General features: G+C 41.2%; 1 protein-coding gene across 1 annotated transcript in view; it reads right to left on the bottom strand.

Moving 5' to 3' along the window:
- Positions 1–2,808, bottom strand: part of lrfn1 (leucine rich repeat and fibronectin type III domain containing 1) — a 50,088-nt gene extending 47,280 nt beyond the window's left edge. Inside the window, exon 1 of the mRNA XM_053423463.1 lies at positions 2,751–2,808. The gene's annotated coding sequence lies outside the window, so the exon portion shown is untranslated. The remainder of the gene's footprint in view (positions 1–2,750) is intronic.
- Positions 2,809–22,837: the final 20,029 nt, after the last annotated feature.

The following is a 22,837-nucleotide window of genomic DNA, read 5'->3' as shown; positions in this document are numbered from 1 at the left end:
CCTCGTTGCTCGGTTCCTATTGAGCTTTCTACACAGTTTTAACAGACCTAAAACAACTCCATATGAATTCAACACGTGCCCACTTAGACAGACGTACGATGGAAACATCACACACTTTAACCAGTCTACCCTCCCTTCTGTGCAGGCTCTCCATGTGAAGCTGCTCTTCCAGGACCAACTCGTGAGAGAATACTGTCACCCGGACCCGATACTGAAATGTCACAGCTGTCAAACCTTTTACCTGCACTCAATTTCCCAGCAGGAAAAAGACCAGAGTCCCCTTCTTGTATATGACGAATACGATTAGTGATCCTATGCTCACGTCATCGACTTGTGTTTGATTTAACTTCACACACAAAAAATATTCTCTGAGCCTGAGGTTCTGAAGGCTTAATCGAAAACACCTAAATTAATATGCTTCAAAGAATCTTATCAACACATTCTTATCTTCACTAATAATATCCTGCTGGCTCCTTTAAAACATAAGAAGTGTGGTCTCTCTTTTCCATGTATCTCTCAGTGGAAATAAATAATAACTAATGCACGTACACAATCTTTAGATGTTTTGTTGCTCATACTATGGATTATTAACTTTCTATTTCTACACCGATTGACAAACTATCTCATACGGACGATTTCTGCTTCCTCTAGCAATACTGCAGCCAGACATATCGCCCTGTGCACAGAAGCATCTTGCAGGACTAAAAGTTTGAAGCAGGAAAAATCAATGTCTTTCTCACGCTGCCACATTGTGTAAACTCCAGCCACCTGAAAACCATCCGTTTCAATATCGGCACCGTTCGGCTGCCACGTCTGCCGTTACTTCATGTCCGTCATGAACCCTTTGAAATGGCGTCCGTGCACGTCGATGCACAAGCACACAATGTTCTAGTACAACAGTACCTGTGCCTGTTTGTAAGGAATGATCAAAAGAATATTTTAAATTGTTTTATTGTAGGGATTAGTTATTTTCAGCAAAAGTTAAAACCACCAGTGGACAGTATTTAATACTTAATCATTATTTCACAGAAGCATAATTGAATAATAAAACAATAGAAGTAAGTGGTCACACTTCATACAGCACAGTGCATGCATTTTCATAGTTGTACTATGCACGCATTTTACTTGTACTTTATACTGCAGTATCCTTCTGCTTACATAAGTAAAGCATCTTCCTCCGCCGCTGCTTAAACTCTTACAAGAAAAGATCTTGAAATATTCATGGTTGTAATAAGTTATTCTCGATGTGCTACACCGCAGATAAGATAGCACTAGAGCCGGTGTGTACAGCTCTACAAGGTGATTAGAGTAAAGCACAAGGAAACTAATTTAGCCAGGGTGTATTGTGTTACGTAACTTCTTTGTGTTCACATAATAACTCTTGTTTTAGTGCCTGGGAAAGCTGACACACAATTACCACTGTAGTGGCTTCTGGAGACATTGATGAAGCTGTTAGTTCGAGGCTGGAAAAGCCACAACAAGTCAGATCATTTGGTTCCATTACGGATTTTGACTTCTTACCAAATGGGGCAAAGGAGACATTTAGCTGGTTATCAAAACTAAAGCAAATGAGAGAGAATAATAAGAGAGAAAAACAAACAAGTTATGTACAAAGCTTACATCATATTTATAACAAGCTGCTTCTCTGTGAGGTGAAGATGAGTTTTTCTAAGACTTCTAACAAAACCGGCACACGTGTGGCACCGGTTCATGCTGAGCTTCTCATGTGACAGAACAACAGTCTACATGACGCCTTCATTTATCTGCAAGCGGTAAAAATGAAGACAAGAATAACGGAGGCAGCAAATTGTTTGACATGTGCTTATGCCACAAATAATTGTTTGATTGCTGTATAATGGTGGGGGCTTCCTTTTTTCTGAATCATTGTTTACGGTACAAAACAAATCCCCTTGAATGTCTACAACCAGCCACAAATTCCTATGTGGTATGAAAGCGCTGTGCACGTTCATGAGTTTATCAGACCATCTATCGTATGTCGTCTCAATCCGTGCTCACAGCAGCCCAGGGTGATTTCTGCTGTTCATCAGAGAGGCTGTTTTCCCTATTGAGATAAGGAATTAAATCTGCAGGAGCAGAGGATGCTGGGTTTGCTGCAGGGTGGCGAGGCAGCAGCTCTGATAATGGAGCCGACTCCCATTGCGCCAGCTATGAGGCAAACAGCCGTGGCACCAGCCCAGCCCTGTAAGAGGACCTCTCTCTCTCTCTCTCTCTCTCTCTCTCTCTCTCTCTCTCTCTCTCTCTCTCTCTCTCTCTCTCTCTCTCTCTCTCTCTCTCTCTCTCTCTCTCTCTCTCTCTCTCTCTCTCTCTCTCTCTCTCTCTCTCTCTCTCTCTCTCTCTGTCTGTGTGTGTGTGTGTGTGAACATGTGGTTCAATCTGCATGTGACAACGAGGTGAAGAAGAGGAGGAGACTTTTCTCTATTCCTGTGCCTGCATTTTATCTAATGTATGCATGAAAAAAGGGAAATATCGTGGGTTTGCCTTTGTGTTGAACGTGGTGAGGATCTGCAGGCACGGTGAGTCGGACATTCTCACCCTGTGGGGTAAAAGCTGAGTGATCGATGGAGTCATGGGATGGACACATCTTTTTTCTTCTTCTGTTTTTTTGCTACCAAAGCCTCCCCCCTGTACCCACATCACGTTCTGCTCATGCTCACAGTCCGGGTGGATAATGTGTGGCAGTATATTATGTAAATATGAAGAGGGTTTTAATTTCGGGTTATGGAACTCACCAGAATACTGTGCTGTTTCGGATGGTCCACACGAGGTTCACTTCAGCGCAGTCTGCAGAGAGAAACAAACGATCACACCTTAATGCGCAGGCACAAATAACATTGGGGGCCACACAGCACCAGTTGTAATACTGTCAGAATCATAAAAAGGTTCAATTTATAGATCAATCTTTGACTCCATCTCAGACTCAATACAGATGATTTGATATGTCTACAGTGTATGTGGGGGGGGGGGGGCTCTCTGCCAGGTGAAACTTAAAGAAGGAGAAATTCAGGCAAAAATGTCACTTCACCTGCTTCCGTCTTTGTAGATTGTTTCCTGACTTATAAGCAAAAATAACAATTTGTCCATAGCCACTGTTATATTTAACCTTGCATTATATACTCGTCCTTATGTACTGAATTATTACTGTATCGCCAATAAAAGATGGATGGATAGATGGATAGATAGACTCCCTGAGCAGCGAGTGGGGGAAACAGAGAAGCACAAACACACTGGAACCCATGATAAGAAATTTATAAGCGGCCTGTCTATTGTGTTGACCCAACATAAGCAGTCGTGTTTTCTCACAGAGAACAAATCTCATAGAGGATTACCAGGAAATAACAACAGCAACAAATAAAAAAACAGCAAGAATGGTTACTGGGAAAACTGCACGAACCTTTGCTCCACAGCGAAACACTACAAACACTATAATGAGCTTTACGGGGACTTCAATTTAACTCTGACATGTACCACGTATGGTGATGTATTGGGATGCCGTGAATACCTTCACAAACCATGGTTGGATCAAATCTAAATGTATAAAAGTACAGTTCATGAGAGTTGGCCGTGCCCCAGTGGCTCTCAGAAACCATCATGTCGGCCCAGACCAGGACCCTTGTGGCAGACAGGGCTTTGGAAGGCAATGCAGGACTGTTAACGTCCCTTAAATTCAATACAGAGGACAGAGCTAAAGTTAGCATAAAATCCGAAAGCATGAAGGACCAGATTCTCTGCCATGAAGAAATTCAGCACAGTAGAGAGACCGGTCACAACTGAGGCTTATTTTTTTCGGGTCAACATGTAACCCAATAAATTGATATAAGCTAGTTAGGTATGTGCTTTGTTTGTGTGGTGGCTACTGTATAGGCTGCTGGTTATTTAGCAGTGCTTTCAATTGCAGCTCATTTCCTTTATAACACTTTGTTCTAGCACATGTAGTTTCAGAAAGACAAAGGAAACAGAACGTCCTCCAAACTCTTAAAAGCGAAGTACTGCAGAGCCTTTCAAACACTTTTCTGGGAAAAAGGAAACATCTACAAACTGTATTCTTTTGACTGACTTCAGATAAACAAACTGCACTTAACAGCATCTACAGACTTTCTTTATACGCTGGTGATTTCACCTAATGAGCGCAAATAAATTCTGCACAATATAAGCATTTTCAAGCACTTCAGGTGTTTTCACGCACACCTGGGCTTCATGGCATCAATCCCACATGCACAGAACTCAACTCTGCGGGACTGTGGTGACAAAAAATACAAGTTTAACAGCTTTCAGCTTTCAGAAGACACACACACAAAGAAATAAATACTGGAGTTCCTTATCTTTACCGAGGAGGTTCTGTTCTGTCACTTCAGTTATTTGTTTGTCAGCAGGATTATGCAAAATCTACTGGACGGGTTTCTACAAAACTTGGAAGGAAGGAATTGGACATTGGCCAAGAAAGATATCATTACATTTTGACACGGATCCAGTGATTTTTTTTTTATCTCTTTCTTTAGAATTGGGATTTGTTTTTAAATGTTTTTGACATTTTCATGAATTTCCCTGGGAATAACTTATGTATCTTAATAAAAAAATACAAATTCGGCATATTTAGAGCACTGATATCTATGAGTGCAATTTGGTGCAGCTTGATTGACTTTAAGGGGACTGTCGGGCCCTGGCGGTGATGTGTGCTCCACTGAGTGCCATTGAGGTTTAAATTGCTGCTGTGATGTAAAAGGACTAAAACGGTTCAAGGGAGTCACAATTTCTTCTCCGTCTCCCCGGTGCACAGCTAAAGACAAACACTGAGCAATCACAATTAATTGAAACTTTTGTAGATTCAGAAAAGCAATAAAAACTCTTTATTAGCTCAAAATTATTATCTCAAAATAAAATAGCAAAAAAAAACAAAGAGGAGGTTCGGATTCTCTGAGTCGAAGCGTCAATCTTGATTTGAATCTCTACCGTCCTCTCTATCGGCCCCAGCCACAGCAGCACAAGGTGTTTGTCGAAGCAAAAGCGTATTTACCAAACCCACCTGCGACTTCTAACAATGTGTAAACAAGCGAGGCCTCGACAAAAGACCCTGACATTAACTTCACCTCCAGCAGTGAGTAGCTGTCCATTACATCCAGCAGAGACGCGCCCCCTTCTCCTGTTTGGGCCTCACCTCCCATCTACGTGTACTCCGCTAACAGGCAGGAGATTTCCCAAAATGTTGAGCAAAAAATCTTCAAGGTCTTATTGAGGAATCTGTGACAGGACGTTTGTACAGTGTGTTTAATACATTATGTAACATCCAATCACCAGATCTCTGACAAACCTAAGACGGCGATGTGAGAAGTACAATTTCACGCATGCTTCACTTTACTGAAGCGTCCATCCTGTATTCATGTCCCCTGAAGGATCCAGCACTGGAATTGATTAATACACAATGTGCGCACAGACACACACATACACACACAGAAGCCTTTCATGCCACTTTAGCTGCAGACCCACATGTTGTGACTGTATGCTAACTGCCCCTCCATTTGCTCATCAAACTCCCACACAGATGCATTCGATGCACACAGTTGCACGCACACAGATTGCGACCGAGCAACACGGTTATTAGCTTTGTGAGAGGGATTTTTTTTGTCCTCTACATTTCATTGTTACTTACTGTTGTTGTTTTCCTGATGATAAAACACTGGTAGTGAGACACGTGACTCGCAGAGCAGAGGGTAAAAGCTCGAAGACATAACCAGTGTCTAAACATCTTTCAAAGATCGGATGTCATCAGGCTCACACGCTGCCTCCAGCAATATCTTCACTTCTGCTAATGCATCAGCATTACTGCAATGTGTAACTCGCAGCTCTGCTATAAAATATATATATGGCTGCATCTACATCTGATTATTTTCATCAATCCTTATTTAGTCAATAAAGCATTTATTTGAAAAAAAAAAACAGTGATACATGCTGATTATAAATTCCCTGGGCCCAATAATAAATATTTAAATTAATCGCTTTATCCAACCATCCATTAAAAATCCAAATACATTTAATTTGTTATCATATAAGACAAACAATTCTGATTCTCACATTTAAGAAAGCAGGAAACAATCCCATGTCGGACTACACACACATTTCACAAATTATAATCAAACAATAATTATTATACGGATTAATTTCCTCTAAATTTCACAGTAAATTGAGAATCAATTGCCGTGTTCCAGACAGAGGTTCTGTATCAGGTCTGTGTAGGTTGATGATTTACTCCTCATCTAACCTCAACATTCACACGAGTCCCAACGGGGACAAGACTTATGGGTTTCACTCACCTCTGCAGAGAGCGGAGGAATATGGGGGGTGGGGGGGGACGCTTCAGTGACATTCAAAAGTTACACAAGTGAAAAACTTACACAGAGCTTATATCACTTCCTTCAGACTTACAAAAAAGAAATGGACCCAAGCTCCTCTGATCTGTGACGGCACGGTGGCGGAGAAGTAAGTGCTTTGATCCGTGCGCTGTGGCACTGCAACACGCTCAAGTCCCCCTGGACATCCATCCGTCCATCCGTCCATCCATTCATCCTTACACACACACATCCATCCATTATCTAAGATGCTCATCCTTTGAGTGCTGCAGGGGGAGGGCTGGAGCCAGATGACAATGGCACAGTGGACAGGTCGAGCCGACATGGGGACAAACAGCCATTCACACTCGCACTCCGTCTCCAGTTAGCCTAACCCCAATCTGACCAGTCCCAGTCTTGGAAGGTAAACCCACACAGACACGGGGGAGCAGACACTCAGAAAGGCCACAGCCGAACATGCATTGAACCTAACCCTAACCCTAACCCTGACGCGACAGTGCCAACAACTGCAACACCTCACTGTCCCTCCTCAAGGCCGTCTGGTTTGTCCAGCTCTGAGGTTTCATAGTTCAGAAGAGAACAAAACTACAGCAGGCTCTTGTTGGCAGTGATAGAAACAATCTTGTATCTTGAGCTGTTCCTCGGCTAAATTCTGGTCACTTACGTTTTCAAAAATCATCTCAGTACGGAAAGAACAGCTGATATGATTAGTGATTAGAACATAAGTGCAATTGAATGATTACTATGGTCTCACTGTGGAGCCTTGTGTGAGAGGATTTTAAACCCTGGTTCTCTCACACAGGTCAAGTGGACCTAATGATTATAATTACACATAATTAACTAAATAATATATTCAACTGTGTACTATACTGCAGCTATGTCCGCCCTCAGAGCTATGTTATACTGCTCTGCACTGTTAATATGAGCCACTGTGTTTTTCTGAAGAAAATGAATGTTAAAGTATATAAAGAACAAGAGAAGCAGGAAGCAGAAAGTACTCGCTGGTTATGTTTGGAAAATGACTGGGATGACTGGGATAATGACTGGGATAATTATAATACTATCCTCAATGGATAGTTTTAGTTGTATATATATATATATATATAAGTAATAATCACTTAATTTTACTAAAGATTAAAGCGTAACAATTTAAAATATATGATCTGTGATTCATTAGACTCTAAACTGCAGCTGTCAGGGTGCTGGTTTTTCTTTTCCTCTCTTTTTAGACCTGTGTGGCCGTCATCAAGGACAAGCAGCTATTTGTTCAGTGTCTCCGAGCGTCTTCCCACAGGGTGAGGCAGGCGTTTGGATGACTGAAGGCTTGGATTGTGTCTCCGCACAGTGACAAAATGGACGTTCCTTTTGACATTTTTATTTCCCCCCCACACATTTTGCAGTGTTCTTTTTCTTCTTCTTTCAGATCCAACAGCTTCTAAACCGAAACATGCGACTGCCTGTGTTTTGCAGAACCTGGTGTGTGAGTCAAGGCCAGCCATGTCCATACAAACGTTATCGCCTCGCGGACGAAAAAACACCCTCTAGAATTTTTAATGAAGAGTGAAAACGCTCTCTAAAGCAGCGTCTGAGCCATGTGTGAAAATGCTGGGGCACACAGCACACCCACTTCTCTATTTCTCTGCTCGACTTGCCACAAGGCTAAAATAAACATTTTGAAGCCAAGACCCACACTGCTGTTAAAAAGCCCCAACACAAAACCAAATAAAGGAACATGTATTTGACGTGTGGCCATGATTAACCTAACCAGTTGGATGAATAGTGAATGGTGAGCAGAGGGCCTGTCTATGGAGCCGGTAGAAAAGCCTGGTTATTCCTCCTGTTTAATCCCCGGCTCTCGAAGAGATCAGTGCAGAATACCAAACGAGGAGTGACAAGGTAAGAAAGGAGCGGATGTGAGAAATACCTGCTCTAACACGCTGCAGCTCTCGCCTCCGTCGTGAATGTTCAACCTGTTGTGATTTTCAGCAGATACCAAGCAGCCCCCGTTACTCTGCTGCCTCCGCTGAGAGACTTAACAGACAGCATATGGCTCTCTTAGCATGCCCACACAGTTGGCACACTGACCATTACCTCCTGTGTACCTCCAGGGCGGCAAATGTGACCTCCAGAGATGAGAGAGCTCCAGACAAAGGCAACAACCCAAGGCATCGCAGAGGCCTGTGTTGCGGGCTGCACTGCGGAGGGCTGGAACACGTGAGCACACAGAGATAATGGCTCTAGCGGAGGTGTAAAGAGATGAGGGGAACATAGCACGGATGCTTTGCTGATATTTACAATTACTTGGATGCTGTGACTCACATGTGAGCAGAGAAACATTGTCGTGGTGCCGACACTGACCGTGGGGACACTGAGCAATTGTACAAGTTGCCTGAGAGAATAACATCAAATCATATACGCTCCAATAAGTGGTCTGGTTATGCAGCTATTTTTAATAATAATAAAAAAAGGGTTTCTATTGCATATCTGTATCCTCCGAAAACATGTCCCCCATAAGTCAGTGAACCAAGGGAAACACTGTCATAGAATAATGCACTTGTCATCTCATATGAATAAGTATGCAATAAGCACGAAACAAAGTAGTGCACCAGTGGTCACAGAGGTCATCAGGGTTACCCATGGGCCTCCACCATGCAGAACAGGAGCATGCGAGGGATCAGAGAGTCGCTCCCGTCCTGATGAGTCAGGGAGGATCGTCTCTGATGCTCATGATCCGATGCTCTAGTAGTAAGCTCTTTCCCCTCCTCTATCCCTCTGGTGACCCAAGACTCTGATGATGTCCGTACTACTATTTATACACCTACCCATGCTCAGCACATTCACCTGCACAACATAAATAATCAGTAGGCACGGGAGCACGTGCGTTAAGAGGCAAAGGCTCGTTGCAAACTCTTGCTTCCTACTTTCACAGAGCAGAGCACAGTGTTCGCAACATCCCAGGGACTTTAGAGTGTATATAAGATGGTCGATGCATTTCTACTTCCTTCCATTATCCACAGATATGCACATCGGATATGAACGTTGCCATCGTGCACTGAAGAGGTTATTTGGAGTATGCACAGCACGCGATCGGGGGAATAGATATAAAAGGTTATCAAAGGGTACCGCTAATTAAAAAGTAGCACTTACATATCAGTGTTTGGTTCATGTCCTTTACACTGACATGGAGGAGGTGGGGGTTATTTCCTATACTGCAGCTAGCACCCTGGTTTCCCATTTGGAGAGCGGCCATGTTATTCAGCTATACAGTCTACGGTTGTGACAGGATATTTCAGTCTGTGCAGAGATACTCATCTCTAAACGAACACAAAGTTTTTATTATATAGTCATAAACAGGTGAATGACTGTATTAATGGCTACGCTGGCTTTAATGGTCATATTGATAGGACTGAACATTACTGATAAGGTCTCAGAGAGAAGAAAAACCCTTGTCAGCAACATTTCAAATTTCTGCAGCATACACTCGTCTTTTCTGTGTCGACTAGAGGTGGGTGACACCATGACATTTGGTTTTATATGACCAAATAATTCTCCCGCTCTGACACTTTTCTTATAAAAAATAACCAATGTACCATCATGTGGGATAAGAGCCATTTGTCATGAATTATGAGGTTAATGTTTGACACTACCACCGAATTAATTTACCACATTTTAACATTTATGTTTGCTGTTCTCTGCTAGTTTCTGAAACCTGTGCTTTTCCTTTTCAATAACATCAATGTTTAGATTAGTTGGATCTAAATCATGTTTTCATGTTTATATGGATCCCATTGATGAAACTTTCAGTTCTTGCATTAGTAGAACTGATACTTGCACTGAGAATGACACACGTGGGGTTTTATTATTGTGATACTGGGTTCGATTTATAGCATTATTGCAAACAAAAGGTGTAAACAAATCCCATGCAATCAGATCAAGCATCTGGCTGCCAAAAGTGCATAATCCCACCCCACTGGTTTACATTTTACGCATTTGTTTGCAGTCAGTTTCACAGAAATGGAAGGAGAAGGAGCAGTAAACACAACAATCAGCTGGCTGGGCTGGGATAAGCTTCTGTAATGGCAGATAAAGTCAGATTGTCTCCTGAAGGGGAACAAGGAGAATTCAGTCTTGGAACAAGTCCTGTGCAGGAGGTGCCAAAGGCCCAGAGCACAAACACAATGCATTAACCAAAACACGATTATACTGCAGTGCAAATATACTGAAAAGGCCATAGAGTTTAAATTAAACTCGTGTTTCCTGAGACGTCAATCTGACAATGTGTACAGTATGCATATGTATTTATCTACCTCGGCCTTCATTCAGCTACATACAAGAAGCTCGGGGAACTTATCATATATGTTGATTTACCAACCAGGATTTGGCGAATACATTCATGTAGGTATTGGTGGAGCACTTCAGAAATGCAATTCATATATTACATCTACCGCCCCCAATGCCAAACAGTCTCCTAATGAAACCATATTGGGATCCACTAGATCTGCGCCAAATTGCACACACTCATAAATTGAAAAAATCACTGAATAATACATAGAGATCAATGAAATCAACCAAAATGTTGAAAAACTATTGAGAATTATTAAAGACAAATAATTTGTTGCCTTGACCCATAACGCAATTCTTCCACTTAGCTTTGTTGAAATCCGTCCAGAAGTCTTTGAGTAATTTTGCTTCAAAACTAAAATACAAACAAGGATTGAAAACCTTGGTGAAGGTAAGTAAGGGAAAATCACTGATTTGAATAACAGCGACTGCACACATCATTCCCACTGCTACATGTTTTATAAACAGCTGAAGTTGTGCATGGTATTATTAGTAAGAATCTGCCCACGATCATTTAATATGATTGCATGTTTGTGCCCTGACCAACTGAAGCCATGAAATATTCCTATGGCACCTCAAACTTAGTGATGGTCTGATGCAATGCTTTCACACTTTTCTGCTAAAATGAATAACAAACCTGCTGCACACGATGATCTGCATAAACAAAACCTCAGCACCTTCTTAAAAGATTGTTTTATCATTCTGTCTGCTTGGCAACAACAAGTCAAAACAGCTGTTTGGAAAAACTATCGTCTCTTCGCCTTCCTTGACGCATTGATATTTGATTGCTGCCAAAATATTTGAATTAACATTTTTGCAACCTGCATTTGCACCTGCTAGGAAATGGAGCTTTGTTGCAGTCAATGTTTCCATACATGAAGAACGGGAGACAGGATAAAAAATATATATATATATCTTGCAACATACAGGCTGTCATTTTACTGATCAAACAACCTTTTTAATTTTAGATGTGCCCATTCACAAAAAAAAATGTAAACACTGGTGGGGAAGTCTGATGAGAGACTGCACAGTCATGGTTGGAAATGGAGAGTGAAAAGATTTCCTTTCAAGTCTGCTGGAGAAGCAAAGTCAAACCCAAATGTGTCACTAAGAGGCCGACAGCTTAGAACCAGCCATCTAATGAAGTTAATGTCAAGCTTCCATTTTCCAAACTATCAGAAAAATCTCGCAAAACCATGTTCAAATCTGAAGTTTGATTCAGATTGCAATTGCAACGACTTTTTGTCTGCTATTTTAAACTGTGTTTTATGCCTGATCAAAATGTCTGTCGGTGGTGAGCATTGTTCTCCCTCGATTGCTCAATCAAAGCACGTTGCAGCTGGCTCCGTTTGAAGTCGATCTGATGAGCGGCTGTCCAAAACAATAAAATCGAAGACAAGGCAGAAGGACAGACATTTTAAGATTTTAAAGATACAGAGAACAATGAGGATGTTTTCCCTGGCTTTGGATATACATACAAACATCCAAAATGAATTAATAGACATAGGTACATGATGTCCCTGTTATCAGTTCTAGAAGTATGACTGAAGTCTTTATACTTAAATCTATAAGAGGAGATGAGATTAGATGAGATACAATGACACTTTAATGAGGTCAATGAAGAAACAGCAGGCGGCAGCAGCATATATATTTGTAAGTTATAATAAGAACAACCAGAAATATGTTGTGTTCTAGCCTGACGGCCGTTTCCAATGTATTAACAATAGGATGTCAGATGTTTGGCAGGAGGACACAGGCGCAGAGATGAAGCCATTTTCAACATCTGAACGTGTGTAACGTCAACAATTCGCCTGGATCCACTTTGTTGTGAAAAGGCCATTGTTTGACGCTCTCAAACAGTCAATGGTTAGCTGGCGTTGGACAGCCGTGCTAAGTCATGCTGACAGAACTGTGCTTCCACAAAACACCAGCAAAGCCCTGCTGTGATACACAGCCACGGTCTCATTTGAACTTGGGCACCGAACGTGCAGAGTGTGCCATTGTTTGTTTATCCCCTGAGATGTGCGTCAGTGTTTGCTTTGTGTGCTCAATTATTTACTTCAATATCTGCCGGCCTCGGTTACTGCCGCTGTGTTGGGGTGCAACGAATAAACCTGGAATACTCCTGATGATGTTTTATTGGACGGACGACATTTCACCAACGGTTCAAATATGTTTTGTCATCACAGCGTCAGCGGATCCACGGTAACATTTATATCACTGCAGTGGCTAATAATAGCAACCTGCCAGCAACTGCTGCACCACACTGTGATCGGGAACAACAGTAAGCCGGCAAAACCGTGCTATCCTATCCATTCATGTCAGAGTATTGACATCCCCGCTGATATTGAAAGGGATTATGTGACTTAAGTCTGCATGTTCAGCATGCCTGAAGAAGTGTTCTACTTGGATGAGGGCTGATCTTGCCTTGCCAGTCAGCCCCGTCTGAATACTGACTTCCTCCTTCGCAGATAATCCCATGAAAAAGACAACTCTTTAATGCCTAACATCCTTAGCACAGCTCCCTCTATTCCTTGAATCGGAATTAGCCGCTATTGGACTTTTTCCACATGTCACTGTATAGATGTGTCATGAGCGTGAATCAGACTCCAAGCGATTGGGATAGAGAGGCATCACTGATATGTCACATGCAAGTGAATGTGACGCACATACAAGGCACATGTAGGCTTTGTCTGTTGCTGCTATGGAAAGAAAACGACCTAAACCTCCCCCTCTCCACAGTATGGATGGGTTCTACCATCCAATTTGTTTACTGGCTTCAATACATTTCCAGCTCTGGCCTCTCTTGGTCTTCAGGGCCAAAAAAAAAAGGGAGAAATTTCCATTATGATAAATTGAAAAATGAATTGATAGAAAGGCCACGAAAATCACAGGGTTTCATGAAAGACAATCACAGATTTCTTATTTGGCAGTAATCTTGTTTCCCCCCGTTTCCAAATGATATATGCATTAACACACCGCCTGCCACATATTTACGTTGACTCTGCTTTGTGATACAGAACCCTTTCATATTCATGTCACATGATTGTGTTGTCCTCCATAAAACGCAAACCTGGATCCAATTCAGGAAATCTGTGTCTGATAAAGATGAAAGACGGCTGAAGGAATACGGGCCTGCGTCTGCATGAGTAAATTATATTACTGGAAAAAAATGATCTCGATACATCCAGCAGACTGCGGAGGGGCGGTGAGAGGCAAGGAGCTCACTCTGCAGTCAAACACATTGTTTGCTAAGAAATTGGGAAGAAATATCAACAACTTTTAATGCCCTAAAGTCAGCTCGTCTGCAGAGATGAATGAAAAATAAATTCAACAGTATTTAGCTCAAAGCGAATACTATGCATTGATAAAATGTAAGAAACTTATATTTATCTCTATATGTATAAATATATATATAAAGTCAGCTATGCACCAAATTACATGAAAACATAGATACCAGTCAAATTATAGGCCAGGTTTTTATCTATACATCTATTTCTGGGAAATTTGTGAACATGACATAAAAACCACCTCATCTCGCAATGAAATGAAAGTGAAAATTATCCACATCTCCTAAATTCTATGGGTTTTTACTCGGCTCATGTCTAATCCTTCACACAGGTTTGGTGGATACATGTCCAGTAGTTTTTGTGTAATCCTGTTGAAACTATAACACCAAGGAACAGGGGGGGGGGGGGGGTGAACAGATAATCTCCTCATTGGATGTAATAAAAGTCATGGAGGATATCGACACTGAAACAGATTCTTAACACTTGAAGCTACAATTGTCAACATTCTTTCAGTATATAAAGGAAGGTTTACAGAGCTGTGTGCTTGTATGTGAAGGTGATCACACATGGAGGCAAAGCAACAAAGAAATATCATCCTTCTCCTTACAACCATTGACCATTTTAGTGAATTTTTGTTCATCTTCACTGCAGTTATCTTTCTAGTTATCTATCAAAGTGTTCAAATAATGGTGAAGAGAAATAAAAGTCTCCAACAGATGCTGGTCCTCAACCGTTTGCAGCTTTACATACAAACAAAAGGATGCTAAAAATAAGCTCGGCCTAAAAGAACATTAAACACTTAAAGGGGTATTAAAAGCTTTCTTCGACATCAGAAGATTCTCACTGAGCCTTTTAACTGTGAATGAATGGCTGCGGACATTAATGCTGCACCACTGAGCTCCTTAATATATTCCATACAGTTCTGTGATAAAAGACTGATGCTGGGCAATGATTGAAACCATCGTCTGTGTTCTCTGGGCTCAACCACCGAGCTCTACCTGCGCATCAAATATATAACTTCACAAGGGGCTTTACTTTAAACCCTTTTCCAGAGCAGTTGAGTTTGAGTTTCCATTTTATATAGCTGCATGTGTAGCATTAAGACACACAGTACCACTTGCTGTGCACTTTGTGAAGCTCCTATGCAATACCTTTGCTTTTCCACTGTTGCAATGTAAGATAAGACTTGTGAAACCTTGCAATGGATTATATCTCAATTTAGCTATTGTCCCATACAGTCCTGTATATACAGGTCTTGCACAATTTCTTTATTTGAATGCAAAAATCTTGCAAGCATGAGGGAATGGACTAAAATTAGATGGACAATGCAGAATGGCTGCAAAACATCAGCGTTATCAAGTCCAGTTGAGATTGTTACTAGTAAAATGTGTGCTAAGAAGTATCAAGCAGTGGTGCAGAATTTTTTAATCCATGTGCACATGAAGTGCAATGTGTGGATCAATTTAATCCACAATGACAAAGCAAATTACAGATCACAGCTCCTTCGAAGAAACAAAACGCTTTCAGCCTCATGAATAACCCTCCAGGAGATTCAGATAAATGAGGTCAAATGTGGTGGATAACAGTTCAATGCGTCCCCACAAGTAATCACCAACAAGCATATGCCTTATTTCCTCCAGATTTCAGTTGCAGAAAAGCAATCCAGAGGGCCTTGTACTGGGCTGCAATAAAAACACCAGAGATGAGGGTGTTGAGGAAGAAAAAGGAAATTGTTGATTGTTAATGGCTCTGGGAACGACGAGAGACAGAGACATGAAACTGCTTTCTAACGTCTTGTTACACCACGAGCACGAGGCAGAGAGGAGTGAAAGGGCTCTTGTTCTGCCAAGGTCAATAGTTCCATGTTAATTTTATTATGGAAGGAGGGGAAAGAGCTCGATAATAAGCTTTCTTAATAGATGTGTTTCAAAAGTTATGGGTGGGTACAACTATTACAACGGAGAATGTATGATGTTTAAAGAGAAGGCATGGAGTAAACCTATTTTATCTTTATTGCTAAAAGTAATAGCATTGACGAGGCAATATTTGCCGCAGGACCGAAGTCGTTCAGGCAGAGCCCATTTGACAGGATCCATTATTAATGAATGTGCCCTCATACAACTCTAAAAGACATGTTGATTAACATGATGTTTAGGTTATGTGCTATGTTACTGGAAGCGTCTTAACCAGGCCTGCATAAAACAGGAAGTACAAACACTGAGCTAGTCATCATTAATGTGTCATCACTATATTTAGGTGGGAGAGAGAAATCTAATTATGTAATCCAAAGCATGTTTTATCCCGCGTGGGAATAACCAGCGAAATAAGACTCACCCTGCAGAGTTTAAAGCTAGATTCCAGATTGGTGTCATTGGAGTTAATCCCATTATGGGGTCAAATAGGAGCCAGCGTGAAAGAATGGATATGTATACAGAGGAAATGGGATCAGTGCAGAGACTCAGCCAACTCAAGCTATGTAGGGGTGATCTCATGGTTTAATGGATTAAACCGAGTCAAGCCGTGATGATTAAGCTGACCCCAATGTTGGAAAGTTGCCCCTTTATACCTCAAAGCTTGGGAAATTTGTGTCTGTCCTCCGTCCGCAGCCACGGGAGTTTGGATCTGAACCATCCTGCAGCCATGGCCACCAGACAAGGCCTTTTGATACCCCGCAGATTCATCTGTGAAAGGCAGATGACGGGGGAGTTTGACTCGTACAACACGCCACACCATTACTCACAGATGGGAGCCAGCTCCGGCAGGATTTGTCACCATAATGGGAACGGTGTCTGTATACGTGTGCTGTATGTGTGCGCATGTTCTCATGTGCACGCTTGCCTTTGCGAGAGAGAGAGAGAGAGAGAGAGAGAGTGTGTGTGAGCACGTAAGTATACGTGTGGTGAGACGATGGTGTTGACTTTCAGCGGAAAGGGGGTGGGTGGAGGAGAGGCGCTTTGACAAGTGTGTGATGCATGCTCCTGTGACGGCAGCCACCATCAGAGAGCAGCGTGCTGTCAGGGGCTGATAATCCAAACAGAGGGAGGTTACCACCCAACCCCACTGGGCCTCGGCCACGGTTCAGAAAGGTCTTAGATACACCAGAATCTAAATAGTGACTCTGGACCATAATACTAGCCTCTTTTAAAATGTTGACAGGTTATATATTGCATTCTGAATAAATTAGCTCTTGTTTCTACTTGGAGCCAAAATAATGTCTGCTCTGAGATGCAAGTCAAAATGGAGTAAAAGACTTGTGAATCCTCACTTTGCGATCCTCTGCACAAATGGGAAACAAGCACATCAGTGTCACAGCTAGCACTCCATGTTGACTTGAAGAGCAGGCAGCCGAACGACTGCATCTTTTTTATTTTAAATACAGTTTCCATGAGGAATGGCTAACTACAACAGATGGAGGTTGTTTTGAATGAGTTCTAGTGTTCTTGTGCTAACGATCTCCATCCTACCATGACCGGTGAGGCTAATTAGCGAACAGGAACGGATCTATAGTCTGAACAGACATCTGCTAAGTTGAAGGAAAGGTATCCACATTTTTGGAAAAGGGCATTTCCATTTTCCATCACTCTTCTCATATACAATTCTTGCAATTAGTCATATTTAAAACTCAGCCACAAGCTGTTACTGTATTGATTTTCCAAGCTCGTGAGCTATGAAACACAGTCTTGTAGCAACGCCTGTCCCTTTAGAGGTTCTGGCAAAAAACACAAAAGTTATTATGAAATAAAAAAACGTAAGTTTGATCTTTGCATTTTGTTTGTGAGTGACTTAGTTCAGGTCAGTGGTTTCACCTCTTTCACGGTCAATGAAGAGAAAGAGCAAGAGGCTCTCTTCATTGATTTACTCCTCCAGACACACCAAGCACTCTCAGCCAAGTGAAATAACACTTCAATGCTCAATACTTTGATATTTTGCACAACGTCCATCTGAGTACTGAGGCTAAACCTTTGTACCACCGCACAATATCACTACAAAAAGAAATGTTGAATCTTTGAGAGCTCCACATTGTGCACTGTATATACGCCTCGTTATATCTATATATAGACACCTACTGTATGTCATCAATTCTCCACACCTTGCTTTCAAACTGGTACCACATCCAAAACTCGATCACCTGAGACATCATTCATTTACAAGCTAACAGGGAATGTAACTATAAGGGACAAAACAACAGGAAGGAATGGGTGTCGAGAGATTATGATGGAAGGAAAACTTGTTGCATATACAGTTGCAATCAGAAATATTCAACCCCCTCACCTCAATAGACATTATAGTGATGTGGATGACAGATAATGACAATAAATTACAAAAAGACCTCATCAAACAACAAAGGTTGTTGATACGTATTTTAGTTATTTTGACAACAGAAGTTGACTTAACTTGGAAGTTCAAATGAAAAATGTAACTCTTTCAACACATGTGCATGTGCAGTATTATTCAACCCCCCAGCTTCATAACTTTGTGGCGCATCCTCTAGCTTTTATAACTTCTAAAAAATGTTTTCGGTAAGTGCGGACAAGCTTCTTACACCTCTCAATTGGAATCTTTGCCCATTTTTCAAGTGCAAAAGCCTCTAGCTCAGTGATGTTTGATGGCTTCCATGCTGCAACTGCCTTCTTTAAATCCCACCAAAGATTTTTAATCAAATTTGAATCTGGTGACTGTGAATGCCACTCCAGGACGTTCCAGGATCTTTTTCTCAACCAAGCTTTGGTGGACTTGGAGGTTTTGCTTTGGATCATTGTCTTGCTGGAAAGTCCAATGATCACCAAGGTTTAATTTGTCAACAGAAGGCATCACATTCCTCTTTAAAATGGCCCGGTATTTCTGTGAATACAGGATGCCATGTACACAATAAAGATTGCTAGTTCCTGCCGCAGAAAAACAGCCCAACATCATCTTTGACTGTGGGGATGGTATTCTTCTGGTCCTAAGCCTGGCCTTTCACACGCCAGACATACCGCTGGTCCATACGTCCAAACAGTTCCAGTTTAGTTTCATCAGTCCATAGAACTGTCACCCAAAACTCAGTAGTCTTATCCAAATTCCTCCTGGCATATTCTAGTCGACTTTTGATGTTCCTTGTGGTCAAGAGCTGAGTGTTTCTTGAAGCCGGCCATGAAGTCCTTTTTTTATTCAGTGCACGTCTTGTAGTTGCCACTGAAGCACTTGTACCAGCCTTCATCAGGTCATCCTGTAGGTGTCTTGCAGTCACAGAGGGGTTTATCTGAGTTGTTCTGACTAAGTTGCTGAGGGTCCTTGATGAAATGTTGGGCTTTCTTCCACGGCCAGGCAGGTTTGAAGCTGCTCCATCAGTTTTAAACTTCCTTATAATGTTCCCAATTGTGTCTCTTGGAATATAATTTTTGGGGGAAATCTTCTTCTACCCAAGGCCTTTCAGGTGTGATGAAATAATCCTCTCTCTCAGCTTTTGTGGAAGCTCCTTTGTCTTTCCCATGATTGCAACTCACCTTGAATACCTTCATGGGTGGGGTTTATATATGCATCACAGCTGAAGCAAATGAAGGATCATTATAGATTTCCCAAAGGCTTAATAATGTTTCAACTCAAGTTTAGGACAAAAAAACTGTCAGACAGCTTTAAAAACAACAATATTATATAGGGGTTGAATAATTGTGACATGGCTATCTTAACAAAATATACTGCTACACACAAATACTACATCATGCATTTTCCGTGTTGATTTTCTGTATCACTCAACTCATAAAGAAGTAATCCGAAGCAGAATCTTGCTCAAAGAGCTCAAAGAGCAAGATTCTGTCAACTTTAATTGATAAATCAAACTTTAATTGATAAATCCTTAAAATCTTTGGGGGGTTGAATATTTCTGATTGCAACTGTAAAAGATGTTTGGCAGCCGACTCTCACGTCTCAGACGGCTTTGTCTTCCTACAAGCACATCAATGTACCACACAGGCAGAGTTTCATATTCAGATTTATAACAAATGGGCTTAAACGTGCAGAAACAGCAGTCTGGTCCATTAAAGGCTCCATTAGTCATTTGCTGCTGCAGTGTTGTTGTGGAGGCTTTGAACAGACCTTCAGCTGCCTGACCTGAGCATGGCAGTTCACAGGGACAACAGATGATCCTAGAATATTACAATCTACAGTCAACGCAAATATACTGCGTTCAGGAGTGGCTTGCTCACTGTACAAAACAATAATGGATACTTCCTGAAAACAAAAAAGTAATAACTAGTGTCTTTCAACTTTCTGCAGCTCATGTTAAGTCTCAGAATCTGCGAAAACCTCCCTGGGCCACTGGCTTCCAATTTAACTTAAAGCCCTCTGCCAGAAATCTTGGCACCATACGGAACAACAAACTTTACAAAAATTAAATCCTGTGTGTCTCTTATTGATCCGGAGGAAGTTGTTCATGCCTTTTATCTCATCTCGTCTCGACGACTGCAACTCCCTGTACCCTTGTCTTTCCCAGAAGTCTCTCCATTCTCTACAGCTCGTGCAGGAGGCTGCAGCTCGTCTTTTGACAGGTTCCAAAACATGTGACCATATCGCACCGATATTATCTTCTTTACATCGGCTACCCGTGTCTTTTAGAATTGATTTTAAAATGCTATTAGTCACTTTAAAGGCCCTGTCCGGTTTGGCACCCCGCTTTATCTCCGAGCTGATCTACCCCTATATACAAACACGCTGCCTGAGATCCCTGGGCAAATCTCTGTTATCCCTAGCCAAGTTGAGGCTAAAAACAAATAGTGACTGTGCTTTTTCTGTCAGAGCCCCAGGATTTTGGAACGCCATGCCCGAGGAGAACAGACACTCTGAATCGGTCACCCATTTTAAAGGACTCCATAAAACACATTAGTACAATCATCGTTTTAGTTCTTGATTCTGATACTTTCGTTTGGTTTTATATGTTTTATTGTGGTTTTGACCATTCATTTCACTTTGTGTTTTATTCATTGTATCTATATTCGAAAATTTAACCAATTGATTTTATTCATGTCATTTTTTTCTCCTGTCTTTCATTGTTTTGCTCTGTTTTATATACAGCACTTTGTAACTTTGTTCTGAAAAGTGCTATAAAAAAAAGTTATAATACATTTAAAAAGGAGGATTAAAAATGAAAACTATCCCTACAATCGGATTATGTTATTTAGTTGTGCAACAATAACACCAGAAAGCTTTTAAAGCACACAGGTTGGATTTAGTCACGTTAGTATTTTATTCTCAAATCACTTAGTTATTGACGTGTGCCTTATATCAGTAAATATGGAATCATAGTTGAAACAAAGACTCCGGTCCTACGTCAACATGAAACAGGCGATGTAATGCTTATGACAGATTTATGGTTTTGTATAATATCAAATGGTGATGCAACACCAGATATTTGAATCTCATCTGAGGAGTAAAAGAACAAGTTATAACTGCTTAATTGATATAAACTATTCCATGTGAGGGATATGTGTCACCATGTAACATCTCAACACACATAAAACACAGAGGTGCATTATGCTGCAGCAGAGTTTAGATACATCTCATTTGAGATTTAGTTGGTTGTTCTCACTGTGAAACTTTGGAATCAATTGTAACCACAGTGAATACTAAACACCCATAGCATTTTAATGCTACAATGAATTGTTTGTTTGCATTGTGACATTCTCAGTACATATTTTGTTGAGAGTTTTAATTTAATTGAAACAATCTGTTATAAATTAATTTAAAGAGGCCTGGACTTGTTGCCAACTCTGGGTAAGTGAGAAACTTCTGTCAGATCGTTAACAATCAAATCGAGCCCTCGGCAGCAAAATGAAGAGCAATACTATTCAAATAAAGTGAGTGACTGTTACAAACTATGTGCAAATGTTTTGGAGGAAGGACCGAGTGCTTAACCACACAAATCAATTATATATTTTGTTACCAGTGACTAATATATTGGTGTACTAAATAAGACGGCGGTGTTTGACTTGTAAAATACTACAGGTTTCTATTATGCATAACGCGGGTCTGTCTAAGACTCAAAACGAAAGCTTCATCTATGTTTGCATAATTTAAATCTGCTGACACTTGCGGCTCACTTCAGGCTACTAAGGGAAAAACCCAGACATAAAGTAAGACTGGGGCACTTTCAAGTTCACACTAAAATAATCCTAGCATACGGGGGCTGTTATTGAGGGTTCGGATACGACTCTCCCTATTTCACTCTTGTAGTTTCCTTTCAATAAAGGCGAAATACCCGAAAAACCCTGATCATAGCAGCCTGTTGAGGACATGACTTGAGTTACTTCTTACTATCTCTGAGTGTCATGTTGAAAAAAATCCATTCTGAAAATGAGACAGCCTATTCTGTGTATTGACGGGAACATTTCTGATTCAAATAAGAAAATAAATACAATACAATAGAAAATAAGCGAGTGATGCGAAGCTGTGGAAACCCTTTATCCAACCGGTGAGGTGACCTGAACAACAGACTAAGTTTACTTTATTTACTCCACAGCTGAGCTGCTGCCGCTGCTGCTGTAGCACTTTCCCTGCCTGATAAATGGCTTTGTAGTTTGAATGGACTTGATACCTAATAAATCTTAACCATTTTCCTTGAAATCTGAGCGGCTTCACTCGACCATAAACATCTTTAAACACAATGACATCAGGAGAATGGCCGGCTTCGACAACATTGTGTGTTTGGTTTGATTATTTTAATGCTCGGCCCGGGGGCACACAACCCAACGAACAATAACACTACACGTGAAGAATGTCTCACCCTCTCTGCGCAGCTCCTGTGTGAAGTGTAGCTTAAAATACAACACATCCATATGCTAATTAAAATCAACTAAAGCACTTAAGGAA

The sequence above is a fragment of the Pleuronectes platessa genome, chromosome 5, assembly GCF_947347685.1.
Source record: "Pleuronectes platessa chromosome 5, fPlePla1.1, whole genome shotgun sequence".
Lineage (NCBI taxonomy): Eukaryota > Metazoa > Chordata > Actinopteri > Pleuronectiformes > Pleuronectidae > Pleuronectes > Pleuronectes platessa.
This window is presented reverse-complemented; position numbering and strand designations above follow the sequence as displayed.